Here is a 24866-nt window from a genome sequence, read left to right as displayed (position 1 = left end):
TCTGTTTCATTTGAAAGTTGGCAGGAATGAAGGCAGCTTTCTTTAGAAATGATTAGAACATGGTTATTAGGGTGAGGTCATTGGTTTACAATTAAGTCATTTTTCCCCCTACAGTTATAATAACAGTGATGGAACCCAGAATCTTGTTGCTGGCTCTTTGGCAAAAGAAGGAGATCAAATTTTCAGAGTTTGGGCTGCCTTCCCTTAGTTGAAGGAATATTTTCCCACACTCGAGGCTGCTGGTGGGTGGCTGTCCCTCATACCACATGCATTTCTCTATGCGTCAGGGCTCTGCAGGCCAAGGCGACTCACAGTATTCGCCAACTTGGAGCTGAAGGCTTTTCAACATGATAAAGAGGAAGATATTTTAAATTAAATTCCCGTTTGGCATTATTGTCATTTGATCTGTCCTGGGCTAATAAAGGGAAGAGCTATTCTTTAAAGAAAGAGAAAAAGCATAGCCAATGATTTTGTGCTCCCCGTGAAAGAAAAATATCTTCTTGCTGGGGTCAGGAAAAGTTATCAGCTTCAGACCTCTAGGCAGGATTTAATTTCCCACATCATTATTTTTGCCTGCATAGTCACCATTTTTTTAAAGTTATGTTTTTATCTATTTTCCTCTCTTACAAACAAAACATGTCAAAGTCTTCACAGACCTATTTTTGGCAAACTCTGAAAAATCTGTAAAATATTTAAAGACCATCAAGGGGAAAAAAAAATATCCACTGGAATTAGAACCATCAGATTCTAGGTACTCATTGAAATAAGTACAATTTCAAATTCTGCTGCCCCATTAAAGTTTGTTTTTATTTGTTTGTGGGTTTGAGATGAAGAAATAGTTGGAAGAGTCTGGAAATAGGAACTGAGACCCGCCTTCTCATCTGGGCTATGTGGTTAACTAGTTGTCAGGCCCTGAGCAAGTCACTCAACCTACCTGAACAGCTGGATTACACACGTATTAAGAGCTCTAACAACCCAAATGCCTCCAAGCAAGTGGACACATTCAAGTGCTGAAGTCATACATTTTGCAGTTGCACATCTAGAATTTTCTTAAAATACGTGCTTTGAGATGAGAACTACTAGGCAAATGGCATCTCCTCTTGCTTTTAAAACTTGAGATTTATAGACCCCTTGAATTGTGTCTAAGAAATTCATAGCGATATGCCCATTGTAAAGTCTCAGGGTACACATTTATATTCTGTATAAATATTTAAACAGAGAATTTGAACACAGATAGTCATCAGAAACGAAGCGAGCTACAATATCATATAGCTGCATAAAGCAGTAAAACTTCATGGTTCAGAGGGTAGGTTCTGGAGCCATGCAATTGGGGTTCAAATCTCTGTTCTGACATTTATTAGCTCTGTGACCTTGGGAAGCTGACTTAACTCCTTCATGCCTCAACCTTCTTATCTGGACATGGGGCTAATTCCGTAATTCGTATGACTGTTGTAAGGATTCAAGTAGATCATACATTTGTATCAATTACCTCTATTACTGGCACAACAGCAAGCATTCACTAAATGTTAAATGTTATTTTTATAACCTGAGAATTGGGTCAAAAATGAAGAGCCTGAGACCTGAAACCCTCATCCATGAATTATTACCTTTATCTTCTTATGATTTCATATCTGATAGAGTTAAACAAAATGGTCCTGAATGATCTTTGATTTTTGTTAGTTTCTTGGTGCCTTAGTTGTTTCCACACATAGACATTGTAAGATAATGTAGGACTATTCAGGATTAACTGTGGTCAACCAGTCTCTTGCTATTTACATGCAGCTAACAAGCAAATGGTGAGGACTTGACTAGTAGTGCTAAGGGACTATTTTCCTTGTGTAAGTAACAAACTAAAATAAAGTCATTGTGATTCAGAGAAACAGAAAGGGTGGGAAAATATGTGAACGACTTCTCCATTCCAGTGGGAACCTGGATGGAAACCCTCTTTTTGGAAGCCAAGAAGGCAAAGTTCCATTTTTTCTTGGCAAGGCACTTTACGAGTCTCAGTGTCTTTGGACTCTGTATTTTGGTAGCTTGGAATTAGCCTGGGAACACTTTCATGCCCAAGTGATTTCAGAATCTCTCCCTTAATAACAGAGACTCCAATTTCTAGTGTTCAATCTTTCTCAAGGCCAAGTAAAGTGTCCATTTGCATCTATTTCAAGTCCCCTTTCACTTGCTTTTCACACCCCAATGTTTATAATAACTTTCAAAGAAAGCACGTTTGTCATTCACAAGGTTATTTACAAGTTAAGAGAGAACCTCAATATTCCATTGTATTTCTTTCAAAAAGAGTAGCTGCCACTATAACAAATACATACTGCAATTTATTTGGATCTCTTCTCTGGTGGAATATACTATGAGGGCCTCGGGATCCCTTATGCCATTGGTTCATCTACAGATAGACACAATTTTTCTAGGATTCTTTTTCTGTATGAACTAGCCCAAGCCAAAAGAGGGAAAATCATTTCTTCCTTAAGGACCATGGGCTCTGACTCTATGCTGGGTAAATCTGTGTTCTCCAGTTTGTTGGCACTCAATATGTGATTTTTTTTTTTTAAACTCTTACTAATGGTATAAATCCTATAGGTTGGCTACCTCTAAAAACAGGATGTTTTGGCTGGCTGATTGTATGGGAGAATTGGAATTCCATGTTGGATAGGTACAGTGGCTCACACCTGTAATCCCAGCATTTTGGGAGGCCAAGGCGGGTGGGTCACTTGAGGTCAGGAGTTTGAAACCAGCCTCACCAATACGGAGAAACCCCATCTCTACTAATAATACAAAAATTGGCTGAGTACGGTGGCTCACGCCTGTAATCCCAGCACTTTGTGAGGCCAAGGTGGACGGATCTCCTGATGTTGGGAGTTCGAGACCAGCCTGACTAACATGGAGAAACTCTGTCTCTACTAAAAATACAAAATTAACCAGGTATGGTGGCTCATGCCTGTAATCCCAGCTACTCGGGAGGCTGAGGCAGAAGAATTGCTTGAACCTGGGAAGTGGAGGTTGCGGTGAGCCAAGATAGTGCCATTGCACCCCAGCCCGGGCAACAATAGCAAAATTCTGTCTCAAAAATAATAATGATAATAATAATAGTAAAACAAAAATTAGCCAGGCGTAGTGGCTTGTGCCTGTAATCCCAGCTACTCAAGAGGCTAAGGCAGGAGAATCGCTCGAACCCAGGAGGTGGAGGTTGCAGAGAGCCAAGATCACGCCACTGTGCTCCAGTCTAGGCAACAGGGTAAAACTGTGAAACTCTGTCGCAAAAAAATAAAAAATAAAAAGAATTCAGTGTGATCAGGAAACTTGAAATCCTGCTTTAAAGCTGGACTTTCACATTTAGCTCCCTAAGCAATCGTGCCAACCATTATTGAGCTTTACAAACATGTTAGTAATTGGGAGACTATGGAAATGAGGAATGACCAGTTTTATGTTTTAGAGAAATGATGCCAGGAAGACCACTCTTTCATTAAATCAGATCTGATCCTCCACATTAGGCTATGCAGGGAGACTTGCCATGTGGGAAGCCCCTGGCCCACCTGGCCAGGATTTGGAGTGTCTCCTCTGACAACTACCCCAGCCTCAGGGGACACTGCCTGCCTCAACTCTGTTGGCAACCGCTGACTTGAGATTGGTTTCTGAATTCCCGAAAGCACTCTGAGACTAGGCTGGAACATATAAAGAAAACCCTATTAAATGACTAGGAATAACAAAAAGAATAAAATAACACACTATTTTGTTCTGTGCTCCCAACACAGCACTTGACCATCTTCCCCCTTTCCCAGTTGTAAGCCTGCATCCATGTGGCAAGGCCATTATTCCCCTCTACCCAGCAGGACCCAAAAACATGCTTAGACTCCTGGAAGCCTAGACCTTACCGCCTACTAAGTTTTGGTATATCCTGCCTTCAAACACTTATTTTCCCTGCATGTTTACACTGGACAATATATCCCTATCATGCAGAGGAGACTGGCTTTAACAGGCCATGGTCTTTCCCATGGCCTCAACAAGACAACCACATCAGAATACTACATTCACATATTGGTGGATGAACACACCCAGCGGTAGGACGTTGTTTTATTATAAAGGGTTATTATGGTAATACAAATGTCACAGACATTTAGAGAGTGGGCCACTATTCCTGGGTGCTAAGGCGTTGTTTGCAGCTCTAGTGGGAGGCAGAGGAAGGTACACATTGTAGGCCTCCAGTTTCTTTAATAGGGAAGACCCTCTTAAAGAGGATGATGCTGTTGTTGTTGCTGCTGTTGTTTCTCCTGGGGCCACGTGTCTGATTGCTGCTATTTCAGGGCAACTGGGTCACAGCTGTGCTGCCGGCCACAGGGCTTCTCTAAGCAGAGACCCCAAAGACGACATGAGGAAGGCCACCTGACAGAGTGGATTCTTGCTTTGCCTGACTGTAAGGAAGAAAGAACTTCAGTTGCCCTAAGCTGTTCACAGGTTCTGGGACCTGGGGCTTGAGCCCTGGGGCGCGCGCGCGCGTGCGTGCGTGTGTGTGTGTGTGTGTGTGTGTGTGTGTGTGTGTGATTACAAGCTGTATCTTGGTATTACTTTTTCAAATCCACATTCCATTACCCCATGTTCAACTCAGTTGGTTTCCAGGAGCCCTCCCAAGAGAAACAGCTGCTTGATGCCTTAAAGAGGAAATGTTAAAAGCTCTTGAGATTTAGAATTTTAGAATCTGCAGGGTTGATAACTTCCTCTCTGCTTATGAAAACAAACAGCACTAACTCCTCTTTCTCAACACAAACATGGTTCCCAAACGATTGTTTTCCTCTCTCAAATACAGTTCTATGAAGGAAGAGCAGATGACACCAGGTGGCCTGCAATTAAGTTGTAGATGCTAATAATAAAATCGGTTCTTGGTATTATAGCATGGATACTGTTCATCATTACGCTGCAATTGAAAAGTGATACAAAGATAGAGACCAGAGAACTTCTGCTTGAGGCTAGACAGTTTCTTGCCTTTGAGATACAAAGAGTCAATCTAACACAAGTGATTACTGATTTGGGAACATTACGTTAGAACAATTAATTATCCCATAGTAAATGCATTGCTGGTTGTCTCTGCTGGGGTTCTTTAGTAAGGTGAGTTATAGAACTGGCAATGTAGCTCTTAATAACTGAAGGGACTTTTTTCTTTCAGAATACATGTTAGTGAGAAGGGGATAGTGTTTTGGTTTGGTTTGGTTTGGTTTGGCTAAGGTGGTTGTCAAGTTTGAGAAAACAAGAATTAAGCTGGGGACCAGGTGCGGCGGCTCACGCCTGTAATCCCAACACTTTGGGAGGCCGAGGCGGGTACATCACAAGGTCAGGAGATCGAGACCATCCTGGCTAACACGGTGAAACCCCATCTCTACTAAAAAATACAAAAAAATTAGCCAGGTGTGGTCGCGGGTGCCTGTAGTCGCAGCTACTCAGGAGGCTGAGGCAGGAGAATGGTGTGAACCCAGGAGGCGGAGGTTGCAGTGAGCCAAGATCGCGCCACTGCACTCCAGCCTGGATGACAGAGTGAGACTCTATCTTAAAAAAAAAAAAAAAAAAAAACAGGAATTAAGCTGAGAAACATCTGCTTATCCCTAACACATACACAAACACACACGTGTACATATACATGCATGCTCGGACTTTATGTTTTTCTCTTCTCTTCTCTTTTTTTTTTTTTCTCTCTCTCTCTCCTCTCTCTCATAGATTACCCATATCCTTGAGAGCTGACAGAACAGTAGATTCAGAAACAAGAGCTAAAAGGAATAAGTTAGAAGTCTTTCCATTATCATTTATCTTACCCTCATTCAGTTAATGTATTTTCCTCTGGCAATTCTTTTTAAACAGAATATTTCCATTAGAATTGTTTCTTTCTCTCAACTTCAGCCTGAAAATGTTAAGGTAGTGGGGTAAAGTTTATGTGTGTGTGCTTTAAAACAAACAGTAGACTTTTTTGGGTGTTGAAAATGATTTGTGACAGCATCAATACCATTCATTTGTGTCATTTCACACATTCTTCCATAAAGGGATTCATCTCAGGACTCATTTATTCTTGATTCAACTCGATTCTCATCACTAGCTTTTGGTGCAAGTACAAAAAGAGTTCTAATCCTCCTAAATATTTGCAGATCAGATAGACATAAAATAATAAAGGACTATTCTATAGTGAAAAATAAAATATTTTAAGGAAAGGATTACTTTGTATCAACCATGATCGGGTTCATAATTTATCTGACATGCTTGTAAACAAACAGCTAAAAGATCTTCAGCCTCCAAAGTATTATGAATACTTTTGCCGTGAAAAAGTAAATGTATTCAAAAACAAAATGATTTGTAAATTTAGCTAAAAGTTTGTGTCGCTACTAGTTTACTGGTATCCAAAGAATATCACACACTCCTTTTTTCCATTTACTGATTCATTCAATATTTATTGAGTCCTTAACCTATGCTATGTACTTGTACTAACTGTTTGGAACGCAGATGTCCCTACTCTCAAAGAGTTTACAATCTAGTGGGGAGACAAATAAACAGTTCCAATGAAGTGCTGCTAAAAATAAGGGAAGAAGGCCAAGGGCGATGCAATGGAGCATCTATCCCTGAGGACACAATGTTTATTTTAGTGAATTTGCCATGGTCCATGGACTAGCTTCACAGACTCAGAAACCTTAGCATAGATGAAGATCGTCTCTCAGAAGTGAATTCCCATTGGCCAAGTAATTAGAATAACTAATAATAAACTAGAATGCTAATTTATTAATTTGCCCTGAGAAATGGAACTGCCCAAGAAACGAGATCCTTAAGTTCAAGGTCCAGCACACCATAGGCAACCACAGTGCAGCTCAATTACAGTAAGAAGGCTTCTTGGTAAGCTTGAAATAGAAGAAATTAAGGTTTGATAAAAGCTCCTGAGAAATTATAATGACACCAAGCTAAGATAGCCTGGTACATCCATCTCCTAAAATGGGGAGACCTGACACTGTGATGGCAGAAGTCAAAGCTGGAGACAAGAGCACCTTCTCTAGTGGACAGTTAGCACCTTCAGGCCACAGCCGGAGTTGGCCCATCCTGAACCCCTTAGGAGATGCCTTTAATAGTTGCCATCCACCTTTATTGGCTGGGTTGATACTCAGCTGGAATGCAGTTATGGTCATATCAGGGGTCTAAAATCTGGTTTTGTGGGGACCTAAACCTTATACAAGTTTGTGAGGCCTCTTAAAGAAACAATAAACCTTTCTGAGTAAAAATTAATTATGAAAGTAAATATTTACTTGGAGAGTTCCCATGCAAGTGGGGACTCATTTATTTCACAGAAAATCCACCTCTGCAAACCAATTGTTAAGTTATGGAAATATCTTCATGCTCTGTAGTTGATAAAGCGCTGCCACCCTGGCCACTCTGGCCCCTCCCTGGGAAACCCTAGACCTCCTCAGATTCCAGCAATTAAAGGATTAGTGGCTGAGAGTATATACCATCTGTTCTGAGCATGGAAATTGGTAAATATGTTTAATGAGTATCTCTTTTTTAGACATAGGTATATATTTATGATGTAACGCATGATGTATTGATTTTACCATTTAATTCTCAATGCTAAGCCCTTATTTCAAGTTCTTGGAAACCTCACAATCACCCCTGAATGCTAACAATTAATACAAGTCCGCAATATTTAACATTTATTTCACAATCCTCCAAACTGCCAAATAGTGGAGTTGAGTGGAAGCTTTATCTCTTAAGCAGTACTGGTTTCTAGGACATTCCCAACAAGAGCTCCTAAGAAAGAAGCTTGGTGAGGGTGGTAATCCGTGATAGTGCAGCCCAGGGTCCCGAAAGACTAGGAGAGAAGGCAGTAAGGGCATTTTCCTGTTTGTTTATTTTAATCCAGGAGCCGGTACAAAGCTTTCCCCAGGGGAAATTTGATATATTATTAAAAGAAGAATGAGTGTTTAGTGAACAACAAACAGCAAACACATCCTTAATAATTCTAACTCTTTGCAGCATAACATGCAGAATTCTGCCGTAAGAGTACGAGTCCTCAAAATCTACCCTCTCCCTGATATAGGTACATTTGTCAGGGGGTGGGTGGAACATTTTTCTTGTATCTTTATGAAGAAGCAATTACCATATTTGACTGTGGTACTTAATTTTCCGCAAATTTCCCATCAGTTTGGCGTAAAGTTGCTCTTTGGAACATTTGCAACGTTTTCAACTTCATCAAGTCAAAAAGAACAGTTTATGAAAGCAGTCACTTCCTCCCCCAAGCCTCAGAAGGAGCTTCCTTTGGCACTAAAGCATCTCCATATGATTTGTAGCTGTGTTTCCCAAGGGGAAGATATACAAAGGACACTGAGAAAATCTGCTCCTTATTTAAACTGTGAAGTGTTGATAGAACTGTCTTCTGACAGTCAGTGACGACCACTGGGGATGTGAAATGCAAACAAGCAAACATTGTATTTTTTTTTTTTTTTTGCATTCTGTCCTTTTTAAACTAATTTGTACAAAATCTACAATTAGGATTCAATATTTTACATACTAAGAAAACAGAGTGTATGGTTCCTAGAAATGTGACAGTTTACATAGTATAGAACCTGGCCCACAGTGAATGTTTGATGAATAACTGATGAAGGAAGGAAGGAAGGAAGGAAGGAAGGAAGGAAGGAAGGAAGGAAGGAAGGAAGGAAGGAAGGAATGACTAAAGAAGCAGGCCAGCAAATGGCTTTCTCCCTGAGAAGGCTCACAGATTAAAAAAATAAATTTACATTTTTTACTTATTGTCTAGCAAAGAATATACAGGTCCTAGAGCAGTGGATGACAACTTTGCTAAACAAGTGAATGGCAGCATAATTTCCCTGAGGAGAGAAGCTGCTTGTCAGAATGAATACTCCTGCAGAGACTGTAGATGTGAGTGCATGTGCACGTGTGTGTGTTTGTGTGTGTGCACATGCACATGCACACGTGGGCTGATAGGGGAGACTTGGAGGAATTGGGAAGAGGCATTTCAGAGCTACAAAAAGGCTCATGTGTAAACAGTCTGTGTGATCAAGCCAGGTGTTCAATGCTTCTAGGAGGCAAGGTACCAAGGTACACTGGGAAAAACATAGGTTTTGGGTCTAGACAGATAGGGGTACCAATCTGCAACTTACCTGCCGTTTGACCTTGACCAATTTAACTTTCCTCCCACAGTTAACTCATCTTAAAGCAGTGATAATAACATTTACCTCTCCAGGTCGTGTCTGAGAAACAGAGGTAATGATGGCAAACACTACGACATACCAGGCACAGTTCTAAGCACTTCATGTACATTACCCCGTTTAAACCTCACAAAAGCCATGCGAGACAAGATGCTGTCTTTGCGAATGAGGAAAACTGAGACAAACAGGGGTTAAGTAATTGACTAAAATATATAGCCTAGGGCCTGTTCATGGCGGATTCTCAATAGACAGTAATGGTCATTATTTATGGTCACAGTCCTAAATGCTTTACCTTCATTCTCTCACCTGATCCTCAAAGAAAACATATGTGCTTAGAATGGTGCCTGGCATAAGGCAGGTGTTTGATAAATGTTTGTTAAGTGAGTGAATGAATCTTCACTTTACAGCAGAATTAACTGAGGGTTAAATACTTGCCCAGAGCCACACAGCCTGAATGTGAACGCTGCAGATGAACTCCAGGGCCTGTGCTCTTAGCATTGCCAGTCATTTACAATCTCTGCCCTCATCCCCCTGGCATCAGAGAGAAGAAAGGTGCAGATGGGGGAGGGGCATAACACCTGGGCATATCAGAATCATTTCAAGAAACCAAGACAGACCGTCTGCAGGGTTGTTTAGAAAACACGGAAGCATTCGTCTTTTCCTTTCTCTTGTTCTGTCTTTTTCATCTCACCCTGGATATCTGCCTCGGCTCCTAAAAATCTTTGCTCTGCAACCTCCGGTTTCTAATTCTGGCTAACAGAGAGAAAAATATGAGAAATTGTACTCTAAGCTATCCATCATTCAGCTAAGACTTCTTAAGGGTTCTTAAGTAATCAGCCATTTGGGGCTTAGGATTATATTTGAGAGAAGAGCGCTGTGATGGGTAAAGAAGTATGCAATCCATTTGAATACATGATTCTCACAGGCTGCAAATAACCAGGCCTAAAAAAGCCTAAGTCTTTAAAAAAAAAAAAAAACTATTTTTTAAAAAAGAATGAAACATTACTGAAAATATGATACAGTGGCTGTAATTGAACATTCCTATTTAATTAATTACTTTGACATGCATTATTTCTATAGTATTGATAGGTGGACAGAGCTTCCAAAAACTATTGCTTTGATTTAGAATTAGAAACCATCATGGGTATTTGCTTCTAGCTTGATGGACTAATTGTTAAATTCTATCATCCCTAGTGTTTCAGTAACTTGGTGTGATTAAGCATGGATAAAAGCTAAAATTTTAAAAAGAAAGAAAAGCTCATTACCAAATCCTAAACAGCTTCAATAACTTTGTGCCAGTCTCTGAAGGACATTTGTGCCTTGTTATGACAAGGAATTATTCATAATATGTGCCTAGCATATAGATTGCATCCTTTATTTGAAACAATAAAAGAGTCATCCTTAGTAGCTGATGGAAATAAATAGGCAGGCAAAATTTAAAGGGAAGAGAAAAAAACCAACCAACAGGCCCTATAATAATTGCTTGTCAGTGTAACATCAAGTAGTTCATCCTTTTAGGAACTCGTTATGTGGCTAGCCCATTATGTTCTCCGGATAGAAAAAAAACAGGCAGTAATTCACAGAAAAGCAATGACAGGATTCTGCCAGTTTACCTAATAGTATTGACGAGACAGGAGAATTATGGCTTACAAACAAAGAGTGATTCTATATTGGAATTGTTTTGCTCTCTTTTTGTCCAGTCAGAATTTTTTTTCATTAAAAAAATATCAATATCCCTGAAAAATATCAAATATACCACCAACAGCTTTTTGATCTGACTATAAGAATGCAGAGTTTCTAGATTCTTGCTCAATTACTTGCTTACCGAAACCTCTGCTGTGGCTAGGAGAAAATAGATGCTATACTTTAGTGCCCCTTGCTGGTCAACCTGAAGAAAATTGGAGGATAATGACTCCAAGAACCCAGGTTTCAATAAATAGAGTGGCAAGTTCTATTCAGACAGGTAGGAAGCCAAACTGATGTGGCCAAAACATCTGCAGCTAGTATAAAGAATCATTACGATGAGATGAGGCATTTGGAAATGCACATATTTTCTTAGAGAGGAAAAAGTGCAATAGAGAGAAAAGCTACACATTAAGTCTTAGCCTAACTTAAATCCAGGAAACACATTCCTATGAATGCACTCATATGAAGTAAACTCTAGGCTTGAAGTATGACTTTGCTTGATTATGTCTCCAAAAATGTGTCTGGCCTCTCAAACCACAAGGGAAGTGATAGATACCCAAAAATCCCTAGTGGAATTCTCAGTTCAAATTAAATTCCAAAAATAATGCAAAAACTTCTTTCTACAGAGGAAAAAGCGTATATCTACAGTAATGCATTAGATAATTGAAAATAACATTACAGCCTATAACAAGTAAATTCTGATTACGGTGAATTTTCTTCCCTGTTCGCCATTTTTTTAGGATGTGATTATATTACTTTTATAATTCAAAAAGAACAGCTACATCATGGCTATACTGACACCATCAAAGCTAATTATTAATAACTCTTAGGATTCCGGAGTAAGCCATCAGACCTAACACATCAACCCTATGAGAGCTGGACTTAGAATTTCATCTCCTCCCTCACAAAGTACCCATCAGGAATTTGGATTCACAAGCTCCCCCTCTAGGCCCTAGAAAAAGTCTATTCAGGTAGACTGAATAATTCAGTGGCACACGGGGACTAGCCCATGGGGCAGCCTCGGCACACGTGCAAGCCAGCCTCAGATGCTCAGCCTGCAGATAGAATCTGGGACCAGGCACCAAAGACTGCTGGTCCTTCAAAAGCCTTGCAAGCTTCATGGGACCTAGAATAACCAAAACGTGCCTAAAAAAGAAGAGCAAAGCTAGAGGACTTGCATTTTCTTATTTCAAAACTTACTACAACACTACAGTGTAGTGCTGGCATAACAACAGATATATAGATCAGTGGAATCAAATTGGGAGTCCATAAATAAACACTCGTGTTTATGGTCATTTGATTTTCACCTAGAGGGCCAAAACAATTCAACTGGGAAATGAACAGTCTTTTCAACAAATAATGCTAAGTAACTGAGTGCAAAAGAATAAAGCTGGACCCCTACCTTACACTATATACAAAAAGTTAACTCAAAATTAAAGACCTAAATATAAGAAAACTGTAGAACTATTAAAAGAAGATATATGAGTAGATCTTACCTTAGATTTGGCAATGATTTTTTAGAGATGACACAAAAAGCAGAAGAAACAAAAGAATGTGATTTGACTTCATCAAAACTAAAACTTTTGTACTTCAAAAGACCCATCGGCCGGGCGCAGTGTCTCATGCCTGTAATCCCAACACTTTGGGAGGCTGAGGTGGGCGGATCATGAGGTCAGGAGATCGAGACCATCCTGACCAACATGGTGAAACCCCGTCTCTACTAAAAATATAAAAAAGTAGCTGGGCATAGTGGCGCGTGCCTGTAGTCCCAGCTACTTGAGGGGCTGAGGGAGGAGAATCACTTGAACCCAGGAGGTAGAGCTTGCAGGGAGCCGAGACTGCGCCATTGCACTCCAGCCTGGCGACAGAGTGAGTCTCTGTCTCAAAAAAAAAAAAAAAAGACACCATCAAGAAATAAAATATAGGCCAGGCGTGGTGGCTTACACCTGTAATCCTAGCACTTTGGCAGGTTGAGGTGGGCAGATCACCTGAGGTCAGGAGTTCAAGACCAGCCTGGGCAACATAGTGAAACCCCATCTCCACTAAAAATACAAAAATTAGCCGGGCATGGTGGTGTGCACCTGTAATCCCAGCTACTTGGAAAACTAAGGCATGAGAATCGCTTGAACCTGGGAAGTGGAGGTTGCAGTGAGCCAAGATCATGACACTGTACTCCAGCCTGGGCTACAAGAGCGAAACTCTGTCTCAAAAGAAAAGAAATAAAATATAACCCATTAAATGCAACAAAGTTTTCGCAAGTCATATATCTGATAAAGAAACTGGAACTAGAATATACAAAGAATGATAATGACTCAGCAATAAGACACAGTAAAAATTAATTGCCACCAGGTACAATGGCACTCACCTGTAATGGCACTCCCAGCTGCTGAGGAGGCTGAGGCAGAAGGATTGGGATGTACTACATTATGATCATACCCGTGGATAGCCACCATACTCCAGCTTGGGCAATGTAGCAAGACTCCATCATTAAAAAAATAATAATAATAATAATAATTGCCGATTAAAAAATAAGCCAAAGATCTGAATAGATATTTCTCCAAAGAAGATATATGAATGGCCAATAAGCACATGAAAAGATGCTTAACATCACTAGTTACTGGGGAAGCGAAAATCAAAACCACAGTGATTTGCCATGCCACACTTACTAGGATGGCCGTAATAATAATAATTCTTAAAAAAGACAGTAACACTTGTTAGCAAGAGTGTGGAGAAATTGCAACCTCATTCCTTGCTGGTGAGAATGTAAAATGGTGCAGCCATTTCAGAAAAGAGTATGGCAGTTCCTCAAAGTTATACCCAGAGTTTTCATGTGATCTAGAAATTCTACTTCTAGATACATACTCAAGACGAATGAAAACGTATGTCCGCACAAAAACTTGTACGTGAATGTTCATAGTAAATTATTCATAATAGCCAAAATGTGGAAATAAACCAAATGTCCATCAAATGATGAATGGATAGACCAAATGAGATGTATTTATACAATGGAATATTATTTATCAATAAAAAGAAATGAAGTACTAATCCAAGTTACAACATGGATTAAACTTTGAAAAAACATGTTGTAAGTGAAAGACACCAGACACAAAGGGCCACATATTGCATGAGTCCACTGTGTTAGCATGCGAGGGCCACCATAACAAAATACCACAGGCTGGGTGGCTTTAGCAACAGAGGTTTATTTTCTCACTGTTCTGAAAGCTGGAAGTCCAAGACCAAGGTGTTGGTAGCTTTCGTTTCTCCTGAGGCCTCTCTCCTTGTCTTGCAGACAGCTTCTTCTCCTTGTGTCCTCACGTGGCCTTTTCTCTGTATGCACACATTCTTTGTGTCTCTTCCTCTTTGTAATGGACACCAATCCTATGGGATTAGGGCTCCACCCTTAGGAAGCTTGTTTCGCCTTAATTACCTCCTTAAAGGCCCTATCTCCAAATATAGTCATATTGAGGTTTCAGCCTTCAAAATATGAATTTGGGGGAAATACAAGTCAGTCTATAACATCCGCTTATAAACAGGCAAATCTCCTTTTCAGTTGTGGCACATGACTGGACTTGGTTGAGTTTTGAGATGCTGATGAGCTTAAGGTCTGGGGCTTGAAAGAATCACTGAAGCCGGGCGCGGTGGCTCACGCCTGTAATCCCAGCACTTTGGGAGGCCGAGGCGGGCGGATCACAAGGTCAGGAGATCGAGACCACGGTGAAACCCCGTCTCTACTAAAAATACAAAAAATTAGCCGGGCGCGGTGGCGGGCGCCTGTAGTCCCAGCTACTCAGGAGGCTGAGGCAGGAGAATGGCGTAAACCCAGGAGGCGGAGCTTGCAGTGAGCCGAGATGGCGCCACTGCACTCCAGCCTGGGCGACAGAGCGAGACTCCGTCTCAAAAAACAAAACAAAACAAAACAAAACAAAAAAAAAGAATCACTGAAGCTTTTTTTATTTGTTTTTTTTTCTTTTGAGACAATGTCTTGCCCCATTACCCAGGCTGGAGTGCAATGGCATGATACCATCTCTGCTCACTACAATCTCCATATCCTAGGCTCAGGTGATTCTCCCATCTCAGCCTCCTGAGTAGCTAGGACTACAGGTGTGTGCCATCATGCCCAGCTAATTTTTGCATTTTTATAAAGATGAGGTTTCACCATGCTGCCCAGGCTAATCTTGAACTCCTGGACTCAAGCAATCCACCCGCCTCAGCCTCCTAAATTGCTGGGATTACAGGCATGAGCCACCATGCTTTTCAAGTAGATAAGATGTATTTAAACATGTAATCTTTAATATCTACAGGATAGAGATTTTTGCTTCTTTTGTCCCTTTTGTAGTGGTAGTAAGGGTGAATTTTGACATGGCCTCAATTATCTACAGGAATATTTACTTGACAATTTTGTGCCTCTGCCCTATAACTGAGTTGGTCCCATAGAAAATTTCTATGGAATTCAATTCCATTATTTAAAGTAGTTTTTCTGTGAACCAGCCATGGTCTGTAACTTGACAGTGTTAACACCAAATAGCAAGACCTTAACCATGGTTCACATACTCAACGAAGATACGACTCATCTTAGTTTTTCAAGTAGATCAGTTTTAGAACACATTAATTCTAACTGGACTAACTATTTCACAACTATCTAAGACAACTTTATAAAATGCTGTAATTTATAAAGTTTGTGTTAAAATTACATTCTTTTGACTCTTCTAAAGATTGTTATTTTACAGTATCTTCTTAAATATGTGTATTCTTACAGTATATTCTTAAATGTTCTTAAACGGTAGAGTTTGATGAATGCACATCTGTAGTACAATGTTAAGCTACCTTCATTTTGTTGCTATGCTAAAGAAATTTTTCGAAGTGTCTCATTTTAAAAATTGGTTTGTGTGTTTTGTAGGCTTACAAATTTTTCCATAGTACCATCTATCATTTTAGTGATAAAATTTGACCCTTTTGATAGAAAAACAGGTCAGTGAGTTCCTTGGGATCCAAGAGGAGTTGACTGCAAAGAGGCAGAAGGGAATAGTTAGAGTTATTCTATAATTGTTCTGCATCTTGATCATGGTATGACCACGCATTTGTCAAATCAAATCTTATACTTAACAGGGTGAATTTTACTGAATGTAAATTCAGATTTCAATAAACATGACCTTAAAAACTTACAAAATAAATAAATAAATAGGCAAATCTATAGAAATGAAAAGTAGATTCGATCTGGGGTGATGAGAGCTTTGGGGGTGACAGGTAAGGGGTGCGGAGGCTTTTTTGGCATAATATTCTGAGGTTAACTGGGATAATAGGTGCACATCTCTGGACTATATTAAAGCCATTGAATTTTACACTTTAAATGAGTGAATCATATACTATGTGAATTAAATATCAATACGGTTGTTAACAAAAAATACAAGCTTAAGGGCAAAAGAAGTCATCGGCGAAGTCTCTAAGAGGTAGCAGGATTCTACCTAGAAGCATGGAGTTCAGAGCCAGGACTAGAATCTTTACCCACGTATAAGGAAGAGCCCAGTTCAGATCTTAAACCTTATGGATTAAGGAATCCCAGGTAGAAGGGCAGGCATCATATCTCTGGCATGTGGTTAGGGCTTCCCTGGTGGCAAATGTGGCTTGAACCTGAGTCACATAGGGTTGGCCTAGGGCTTTTCAAAGGAATTTTTTAATTCCTATCCAAGGCTGGCATTCATCTTAGAGACAAAAGTTGACATCTGCCTGGGAAGAAGAGAGTTCCCAAGGCCAGGCCTCAAGTAATCTCTCATGTGTTCCTGACTTCCGTCGCCAATTCCTTTGGAATTTGAATATTAGACTTTAGTGAGCGTGTAATCCTTTCAGTATGATTCTCCCACAGGCTCTGGGTTTTCAAAGCATAGGTCTGCCAAACTGCATTTATTAAGCACACATGCTATATTTCATTGTCAGTTTACCTTTTTTTTTTTTTTTGAGACGGAGTCTCACTGTCACCAGGCTAGAGTGCAGTGGCCCAACCTCGGCTCACTGCAAACTCCGCCTCCTGCGTTCAAGCAATTCTCCTGCCGCAGCCTCCCGAGTAGCTGGGACTACAGATGCGTGCCCCCATGCCCCTCTAATTTTTGTATTTTTAGTAAAGACAGGGTTTCAACATGTTGCCCAGGATGGTCTCGATCTCTTGACCCTGTGATCCACCCACCTTGGCCTCCCAAAGTGCTGGGATTACAGGCATGAACCATGCCCAGCTGTCAGTTTACTTATTGATCTGCTCCACTAGTGTCTAAGATTCTGGAAGATGGGAACTGTCACTTTTATACCTGCACTCCCAGTGCTTTGCCCACTGGCAAGCACATAAAAATGTTCCATGTTGTGTGATGAGTAAATGAATAGATGAGTACTTGTCTTTCCCTTGTTTTTAAGAGATGGGGATCTCACTATGTTGCCCAAGCTAGCCTTGAACTCCTGGGCTCAAGAGATCCTCCTACCTCAGGCTCCTGAGTAGCTGGAATTACAGGCACACCACCATACTCAGCTTTCCATTTATTATGTGTTAGAATGCTCATACCATCTTGTTTGTGCTAGATTGAGCCATTTTCAAAACTAGCAAACTAAAGAATCCTAAATCATTGATTTTTCCAGAGTTGACATAATTTTCCATAATAATAGCTTAACATTCATTGAACATTTTTGGACCAGGCTGCACTAAGCAATTTAGATTTAAAATTCCTTTGTAGTCCTTACAATAAACCCCTGAATAGATATTTTTATTACCTCTGTTTTACAGATGTGAAACTCAGGATCACAGAGATTAAGTAACCTGCCCAGAGCTGCAGAGGTAATAGTAGTGGAACCGAGGTTCAAAGCTGCCTCAAACTCACACATGAATGTTCTGAGACTACCTTACTCCATACGTAAAAATTACTGTCTAAACTGCCCCTTATATTGAAAAGGGAACCACAGAAATAAGGCACACATAGAATGGGTGGGCTTCTTTCCCTGGGTCATAGATTCAGTCTGTAATCAACCAAAAGCAGAAAGCCTTCTCAGATTGTTTTCACTGCCTACTGACTCACAGCTTCCAGGGTTTTCATTTTATCCTTTCTTTCCCCTTATACATTTTAGCTGCACTTCACAGAGTTCTGCACAAAGGGAAAACTCAACACAAGTTGAAAGCTTACCAGAATGGAACATTCTGACATTTCAGAACAACAGGCTCAGCTTGAAGGTGTTTCAAAATGGCATGCACCAAATGTCCTGAAAGTTGTTATAAGAGATTCAGCAGCTTTCATGTTGACCTCAATGAACAAAATTAAATGTTTGCTCATTTCATGGTTACCATGTTCCAATACAAACAGCCTGGTATTTTTCCTGTTTTCTATTCACCTCTGTTACCTTGGCCATGTCTATGTTATAACTGGACGGTACTCAAAGATCGTTGTCTGCGAGGGGTTAGGAAGAGATGTTTATGCCCAGAGTGGGGGCACCTCCTGCTCCAGGAGAGCTTGGAATCACTCAAGGCCAATGCCTACAGATTCGGAAAGTTAAAAGAGAAGCATCAGAGTTAATCCTTACACTCAAGTCGTTCAGCGTGTCTAGAACTAAGCCAAAATTCTGTGAAAGAACAGGGTTGCCAATGCCCATGGTGTAAACTGTTCCCAAACTGTTCCCAGTTTGTTCTACTGAACTGCCTGGCCAAAGAGACAGGAAGTCCAGATATCACTCTTGAATATTTTCAAAGCAAGGGCAAAATGCCCCCACTCCCCTACCATCCTCACCAATATGCAAAAGTAGGTGAGCCACTGCTGTTGAAGGCCCCATGGAGAGCATTCAGTCCTTCGCCCATCCTGGTCCTGGTTTATGGCTGTGCTTGTATTGCCACCTATTGCTAGGTGCTCCGGGAAGGCAAGGCTAGGTCTGTCCTGCTCATCATTGCACCTCCAGAACCCAGCACATGCCTAACTTAATATGCTTTCATTCATTGCATAAATGAAATATAAGGTCAATGGAGAAGAAATGCCTGGGAAATATATGGCTGGGAACTGACTCTGCTTTCATAGAGAAGACTTTTGGATGCCACAGAGGGTACTCCTTATACTAAGAAGGGAGTACTTCTGTTGGGATCATAACCTCTTTTTAAAACTAAGGTGATTTTTGTCATTTTAATACCATTTGAAAGCACTGTAAAGCCTGGCTTTTTACTTATTTATTTATTTACTTTTTAAGAGACAGGATCTCATTCTGTCACTCAGGCTGGAGTGCAGGGGTGGAAACACAGCTCACTGCAGCCTTGAACTCCTAGATTCAAGTGATTCTCCTGCCTCAGCCTCCTGAGTAGCTAGGACTACAAGGCATGTACCACCGCACCTGACCAAGTTTGGCTTTTTTTTTTTTTTTTTTTTTTTGAGACGGAGTCTCGCTCTGTCGCCCAGGCTGGAGTGCAGTGGCCGGATCTCAGCTCACTGCAAGCTCCGCCTCCCGGGTTTACGCCATTCTCCTGCCTCAGCCTCCCGAGTAGCTGGGACTACAGGCGCCTGCCACCTCGCCCGGCTAGTTTTTTTGTATTTTTTTAGTAGAGATGGGGTTTCACCGTGTTCATCAGGATGGTCTCGATCTCCTGACCTCGTGATCCGCCCGTCTCGGCCTCCCAAAGTGCTGGGATTACAGGCTTGAGCCACCGTGCCCGGCCAAGTTTGGCTTTTTAAATGATTCTTTCCCAGTTTTTATTTCAGAACAAAATGGCATATTTAAAAACCAACATTTTTCTTTCATACAAGTTTGAATATAATATGCATATATATTTGAAATATATAATCTTTTGAAAATACTAAAAGAACAGAGATCAAAGGATACCATTTTCATAATGTTTTTTTCAATTTTCATGAAAGTTGAAGAAGCTTAATATTTATATTATGAAATATTTGTTGGAAAATGTTTCTTTTTTAAATCAAGATTGTTTTTAAGGCTGGGTGCCGTGGCTCATGCCTGTAATCTCAATGCTTTGGAGGCCAAGGACGGAAGCTCATTTGAGCCCAGGAGTTTGAGATCAGCCTAGGCAACATAGCAAGAACGTGTCTCTACAAAAAATCAAAAAGTTAGCCAGGTATGGTAGAACAGCCTGTAGTCCCAGCTCTTGGGAGGCCGAGGCAGGAGGATCACTTAAACCTAGGAGTTTGGGACTGCAGTGAGCTATGATCACGACACTACACTCCAACCTGGACAACAAAGCAAGACCCTGTCTTTAAAAAAAAAAAGCTTATTTTAAAATATTGCTTAAATTATCACAGGAGTTTGGGACTGCAGTGAGCTATGATCACGACACTACACTCCAACCTGGACAACAAAGCAAGACCCTGTCTTTAAAAAAAAAAAGCTTATTTTAAAATATTGCTTAAATTATCACGTTAATCATCTTAAAGTTGCTCCTCCAAAAAAATCTCATGATACAGTTTGTGCATGTGTTATATAAATATAATAACATTAATCAGTTTCTCATGTGTCTTGTTTAGAATCTGCATCATGTTTAATGTTTGGTAAACCTCCTATAACGGCTTTTTTTTTTTTTTTTTTTTTTTTTTGAGACAGGGTCTTGCTCTGTGGCCCAGGCTGGAGCGCAGTGGTACGATCTTGGCTCACTGCAACTTCTGCCTCCTGGGTTCAAGCGATTCTCTCACACCTCTGCATTGTATCCAAACAGCCTCCCCTCATTGGAGGGAGTGGCTGCACCACCCAAGCTTCCTGAGTTGGAAGTGTGTAGGTTTGACTCTTACTTTCTATTATCTGCTGGGTCTCCATGTCCTTGCCTTTCTCCTATTTATAAAACATGTGCCTCTCTCCCTATGAGAAAGGAGAGGTGATCAGAATATTTCAAGTACTGAAATGAAATGCAAACAGGGCAATTTATGTGGTAAGTGGAAGTGGAACACGTCATGAAAGCTAAACCTGGGAGGAGAGATTGGAAGCGCCTCTCAGCCTTAGCAAAGGATTTCTAGATACAGGTGGCGGACACAAATTGCCTGTCCAGAGATTCACTCCATAATGAGACCAGCCATGTAGAACAGCCCCAGCGCCACCAGGGGACTGCCGCCACTGGCCCAGATCTTTGGGGCTCCGAGGCAGGCTGCAGGAATGACAGTCCTGCATTCTGCCACAACAGCCACATCCCTGCAGGGTATGGGGGACAGACAATGGGGTTAGTGCCATCAGCACCGTCATGCTGCCCCTGCCAAACCATCAGCCAAACAATGGGTAGAAAAGGAGGGAATAAGAGGAAGGAGGAAGTGATCTGAAATCAGGCATGGTAGGGGATGGGCTTGGGTAGGCAGAAAGGAAATGGAAAAAGACATCCATTTGTCTTCAGGATCTTTCTGTCATCTTTGGTTAACGATCAAGGGGCATGCAACAAGCAAAAGGATGGAAGAATTGAATCACACTCTATCTTGACCGTGCCTTTCTCATGTTTTCCCCCAGCTTCGTGCACTCAGATGCCCGTGAAAACACTGCACTCTTCTCCAGGCCCACACACAAACTGCACACACACACACACACACACACGCTTATGCTCGCACGCTTTTCCCAGTGTCTTATTTGCGTCTGTTCACCTCTGTGCTTAAAACTGAAATGACAGTAGGGAGGCTGTGCTGTGGACAGGGTGGTGATCTCGTTTCCCAGTATTTAGTTCCTGTATAAGATATCAGTTTTCCTGGACAGCACGTCAATATCACTCTCAAAGTCAAGATCAATTCTAAACATCTCCCTCGTGCTAAGGAGAACCCATTTTTTCTCCTGAGTCATCATGCTCTCCCTAACAAACTTCCAGGACCTCTCACTGGGGACACAGACAGGTGTGGTGTTGCATCCAATGTGGCATTTCCAAGCCAGTTTTCAGCACCCAAGCTCCCTGTTGGCTTGACAGTATCAAGCCAGGCCACTAGGCTAACTGCAGGACCCGCAGCTGCTAGTTTTATGAAAAATCTGGCTTCACATCAGACTCAGATAGATCCCAGGGAGCAAGTTGAATAAGAAAAAATTCAGTGAAGGCCGGGCAAGATGGCTCACACCTGTAATCCCAGCACTTTGGGAGGCCGAGGCGGGCAGATGGCCTGAGGTCAGGAGTTTGAGACCAGACTGGCCAACATGGGAAACCCCGTCTCTAGCAAAAATACAGAAATCAGCCAGGTGGCAGGCACCTGGAATCCCAGTTACTCGGGAGGCTGAGGCAGGAGAATCGTTTGAACCTGGGAGGTGGGGGTTGCAGTGAGCCAAGTGCGCTCCAGCCTGGGTGACAAGAGTAGGACTGTCTCAAAAAAAAAAAGGAAAGAAAGAAAGAAAGTAAAGAAGGAAGAAAGGAAGGAAGGGAGGTAGAGAGAGAGAGAGAGAAAGAAGAAAGAAAAAGAAAGAAAGAAAGAAAGAAAGAAAGAAAAAGAAAGAAAGAGAGAGAGAAAGAAAAAGAAAGAAAGAAAGAAAGAGAAAGGAGGAAAGAAAGAAAGAGAGAAAGTAGAAAAGAAAAGAAAGAAAGAAAGGAAGAAAAAGAGAGAGAAAGAGCAAAAGCCAAAGCCAAATTACTGGGGGTTTTAAGCTTAGAGGAACGGAGCTGCTGAGGTTGTAAATTCAGGCAAACACTCAACACTAGAAAAACACCATAATGTTAGCACTGGAGCCTCTGGGAGAGACGATGGAGACGCAGGTTTTGAGAGATGATTCTGAAGAAGTTGGAAGAGGACAGAAACAGCAGACAGCACTGCAGAGAGACTGCAGGCAGACTCCTTGGCAGGATCACCCTTGATTCCTCCAGGGTACCTGGCACAGGACAGGTGCCCAAGAAAAACCTGATGAGTCAATGAATGAATATGCGGTGACTGAAGCCTTCCCCGAAGAAGCAGAAGGTGGCAGGATGAGTTTCACATTCTTGAGAAAGCCTGTGCCTGCCTGTGGAGAGCCCATCCTTCTTGCATTCTTAAGCGGGTTTTCTGAACTCGTGTCCTGGGGAAGCAGAAGGCAGTTCTGAGGTTCACTGAGCTCGAACAGCGTTTTGATACAAACAGACCTGGGCCCACTGAAAGAGTTATGCACTTGGCCGGAACACCACCTTGAGTTCAGTCAGAAAGCACATCTGTGCCTCATTGATAATGTAATAACCTACATTACATTCTTGGCCGAGAGCACCTGTGCACGGCCCGGAAAGTCAGCCCAGGGCAACCATTCTGAGGGAGGTGATATTAACAGCTCTCATTAAAACTGATGACTCTAGCGGTGCCCAGAAGCGAAGCTACAGTGAAGCGTCTGTCCACATTTCCATTACAAGCCCCCATTTTTGGAGTTCATAACTCAACCATGGAAATATGCTTTGCACTGAACTGAAACCTGAAAAGAAAACTGTCACAGGGTAAAGAGAGTTAGACTTTTAGGGCTGTAAAATGTGTCAGTTGTCCATTACCATCTGTACACGTCCAGCTCCATGTTAGAAGGAATGTTACTGTTTTCCTGCCCCTGTCTGGATGGTGGAAATGGAAGACCACATGAGGGTGGAGGACTCATTTCTGAGCTGGTCCAGAGGAAATCTGAATGTCTTAACTTTTATGCATATTGGGGATGCTAAGAGCTCTGTCATAATGGAAGTAACACTTGTATGACAATCATTTATCCTAGGTGTTGTTCTGTTTATTGTTACCTGTGCAAAACCAGCAAGCAAAGAACCCCTAGGGCTCAACCTGAGGCTTAAGGAGGTTACATAGGGCTGGATGTAACTGTCAACACCTTTCTCTGATGAAAGGGAGACCTGAAGGCATGCATTTCACTGAGGTAATTTGAAAGGACTCTTTTTTATTTTGACCAAAAAAAAAGATCTTGTGAAATGCATTCCTGTCATGGTTGGGCAGGTTAAAGCTCAATGGTCTATATATCTGTATCTCTGCCCCAGCTGGGAATGTAGAACAACTCTTACCCCTCCAGAAATATGAAGGATCAGGTTCATAGAAGACTTCTTTGAAAATATAAGCAGATTATTACTTCTGCTTTTTCTAACAAGTATTGCTTGGGAAGAAAAAGGTCATTATTGTCTTCAGTATCTTCCAGTCCTTTCTCTAAACACCACAAAAATTACACGAAGACTGGAATCAGATCATGCTGTTTCTCTGCTTAAAATTCTTCAATGGTTTCCTGTTGGGTTTCAAATAGAATTCACATTCATCTCCATTGCCCATGAGGGCTGTACAACCTGGCCTCTCAAGAGCCTTGTGGCCTCTTGTCGTGCTGTCCACACCCAGTCATACTTGACTTTTTCCAGTTTCTCAGCTACATCAACCTTTTTTCTCCCACCTCAGGGGCTTTTCATTTATGAATCTCTTTGCCAGTTATGTTTCTCTTCCCACACTCAGAACGGCTGGCCTCTTCATATCCTTTGAGCTTAAATGTCACCTCTACCTGCCTGCTCCATCACCTCTCTTAACAATCTCCATCTCAGCCCCCTGTTGGCTTCTTTTTAAAAATTGAGCACAGCTATTGTTTTACTAATCTGTTTTCGTACTTGTCCTTTATCTATGGCCATCTAGAAAGCATGCTTCATAAAAGTAGGGGCCTTGGCCATTATTGTAGTCCCAGTGTCTAGTACAGACCACGTGCTCACTATTTGCTGAATAAATTGAGATTTATGTATTACATAATGCATTTTAAGTTTAAGCTTTAGTAGTCATTATTCTCTTTGAAGTATATATAATAGAATAATTTCTCCTTGATTTTTATATAACCTCCACTTTGCAAAGAGGAACTAGAATTCCCACACCAAATGACAGTCTTAGAAATTGGATGGATAAGGCAGACATGATGGCACACATCTGCAGTCCCAGTTGCTTCAGAGGCCAAAAGAGGAGGACTGCTTGAGCCAAGGAGTTCAAGGTTACAGTGAGCTAAGCAGGTTCCACTGCATTCCAGCCTAGGTGACAAAACAAGACCCTGCCAAGAAAGAAAAAGGAGGGAGGGAGGAAGGGAAGAAGGAAGGAAGGAGGGACAGAGGGA

Source organism: Macaca thibetana, chromosome 4, assembly GCF_024542745.1.
Source record: "Macaca thibetana thibetana isolate TM-01 chromosome 4, ASM2454274v1, whole genome shotgun sequence".
Lineage (NCBI taxonomy): Eukaryota > Metazoa > Chordata > Mammalia > Primates > Cercopithecidae > Macaca > Macaca thibetana.
This window is presented reverse-complemented; position numbering follows the sequence as displayed.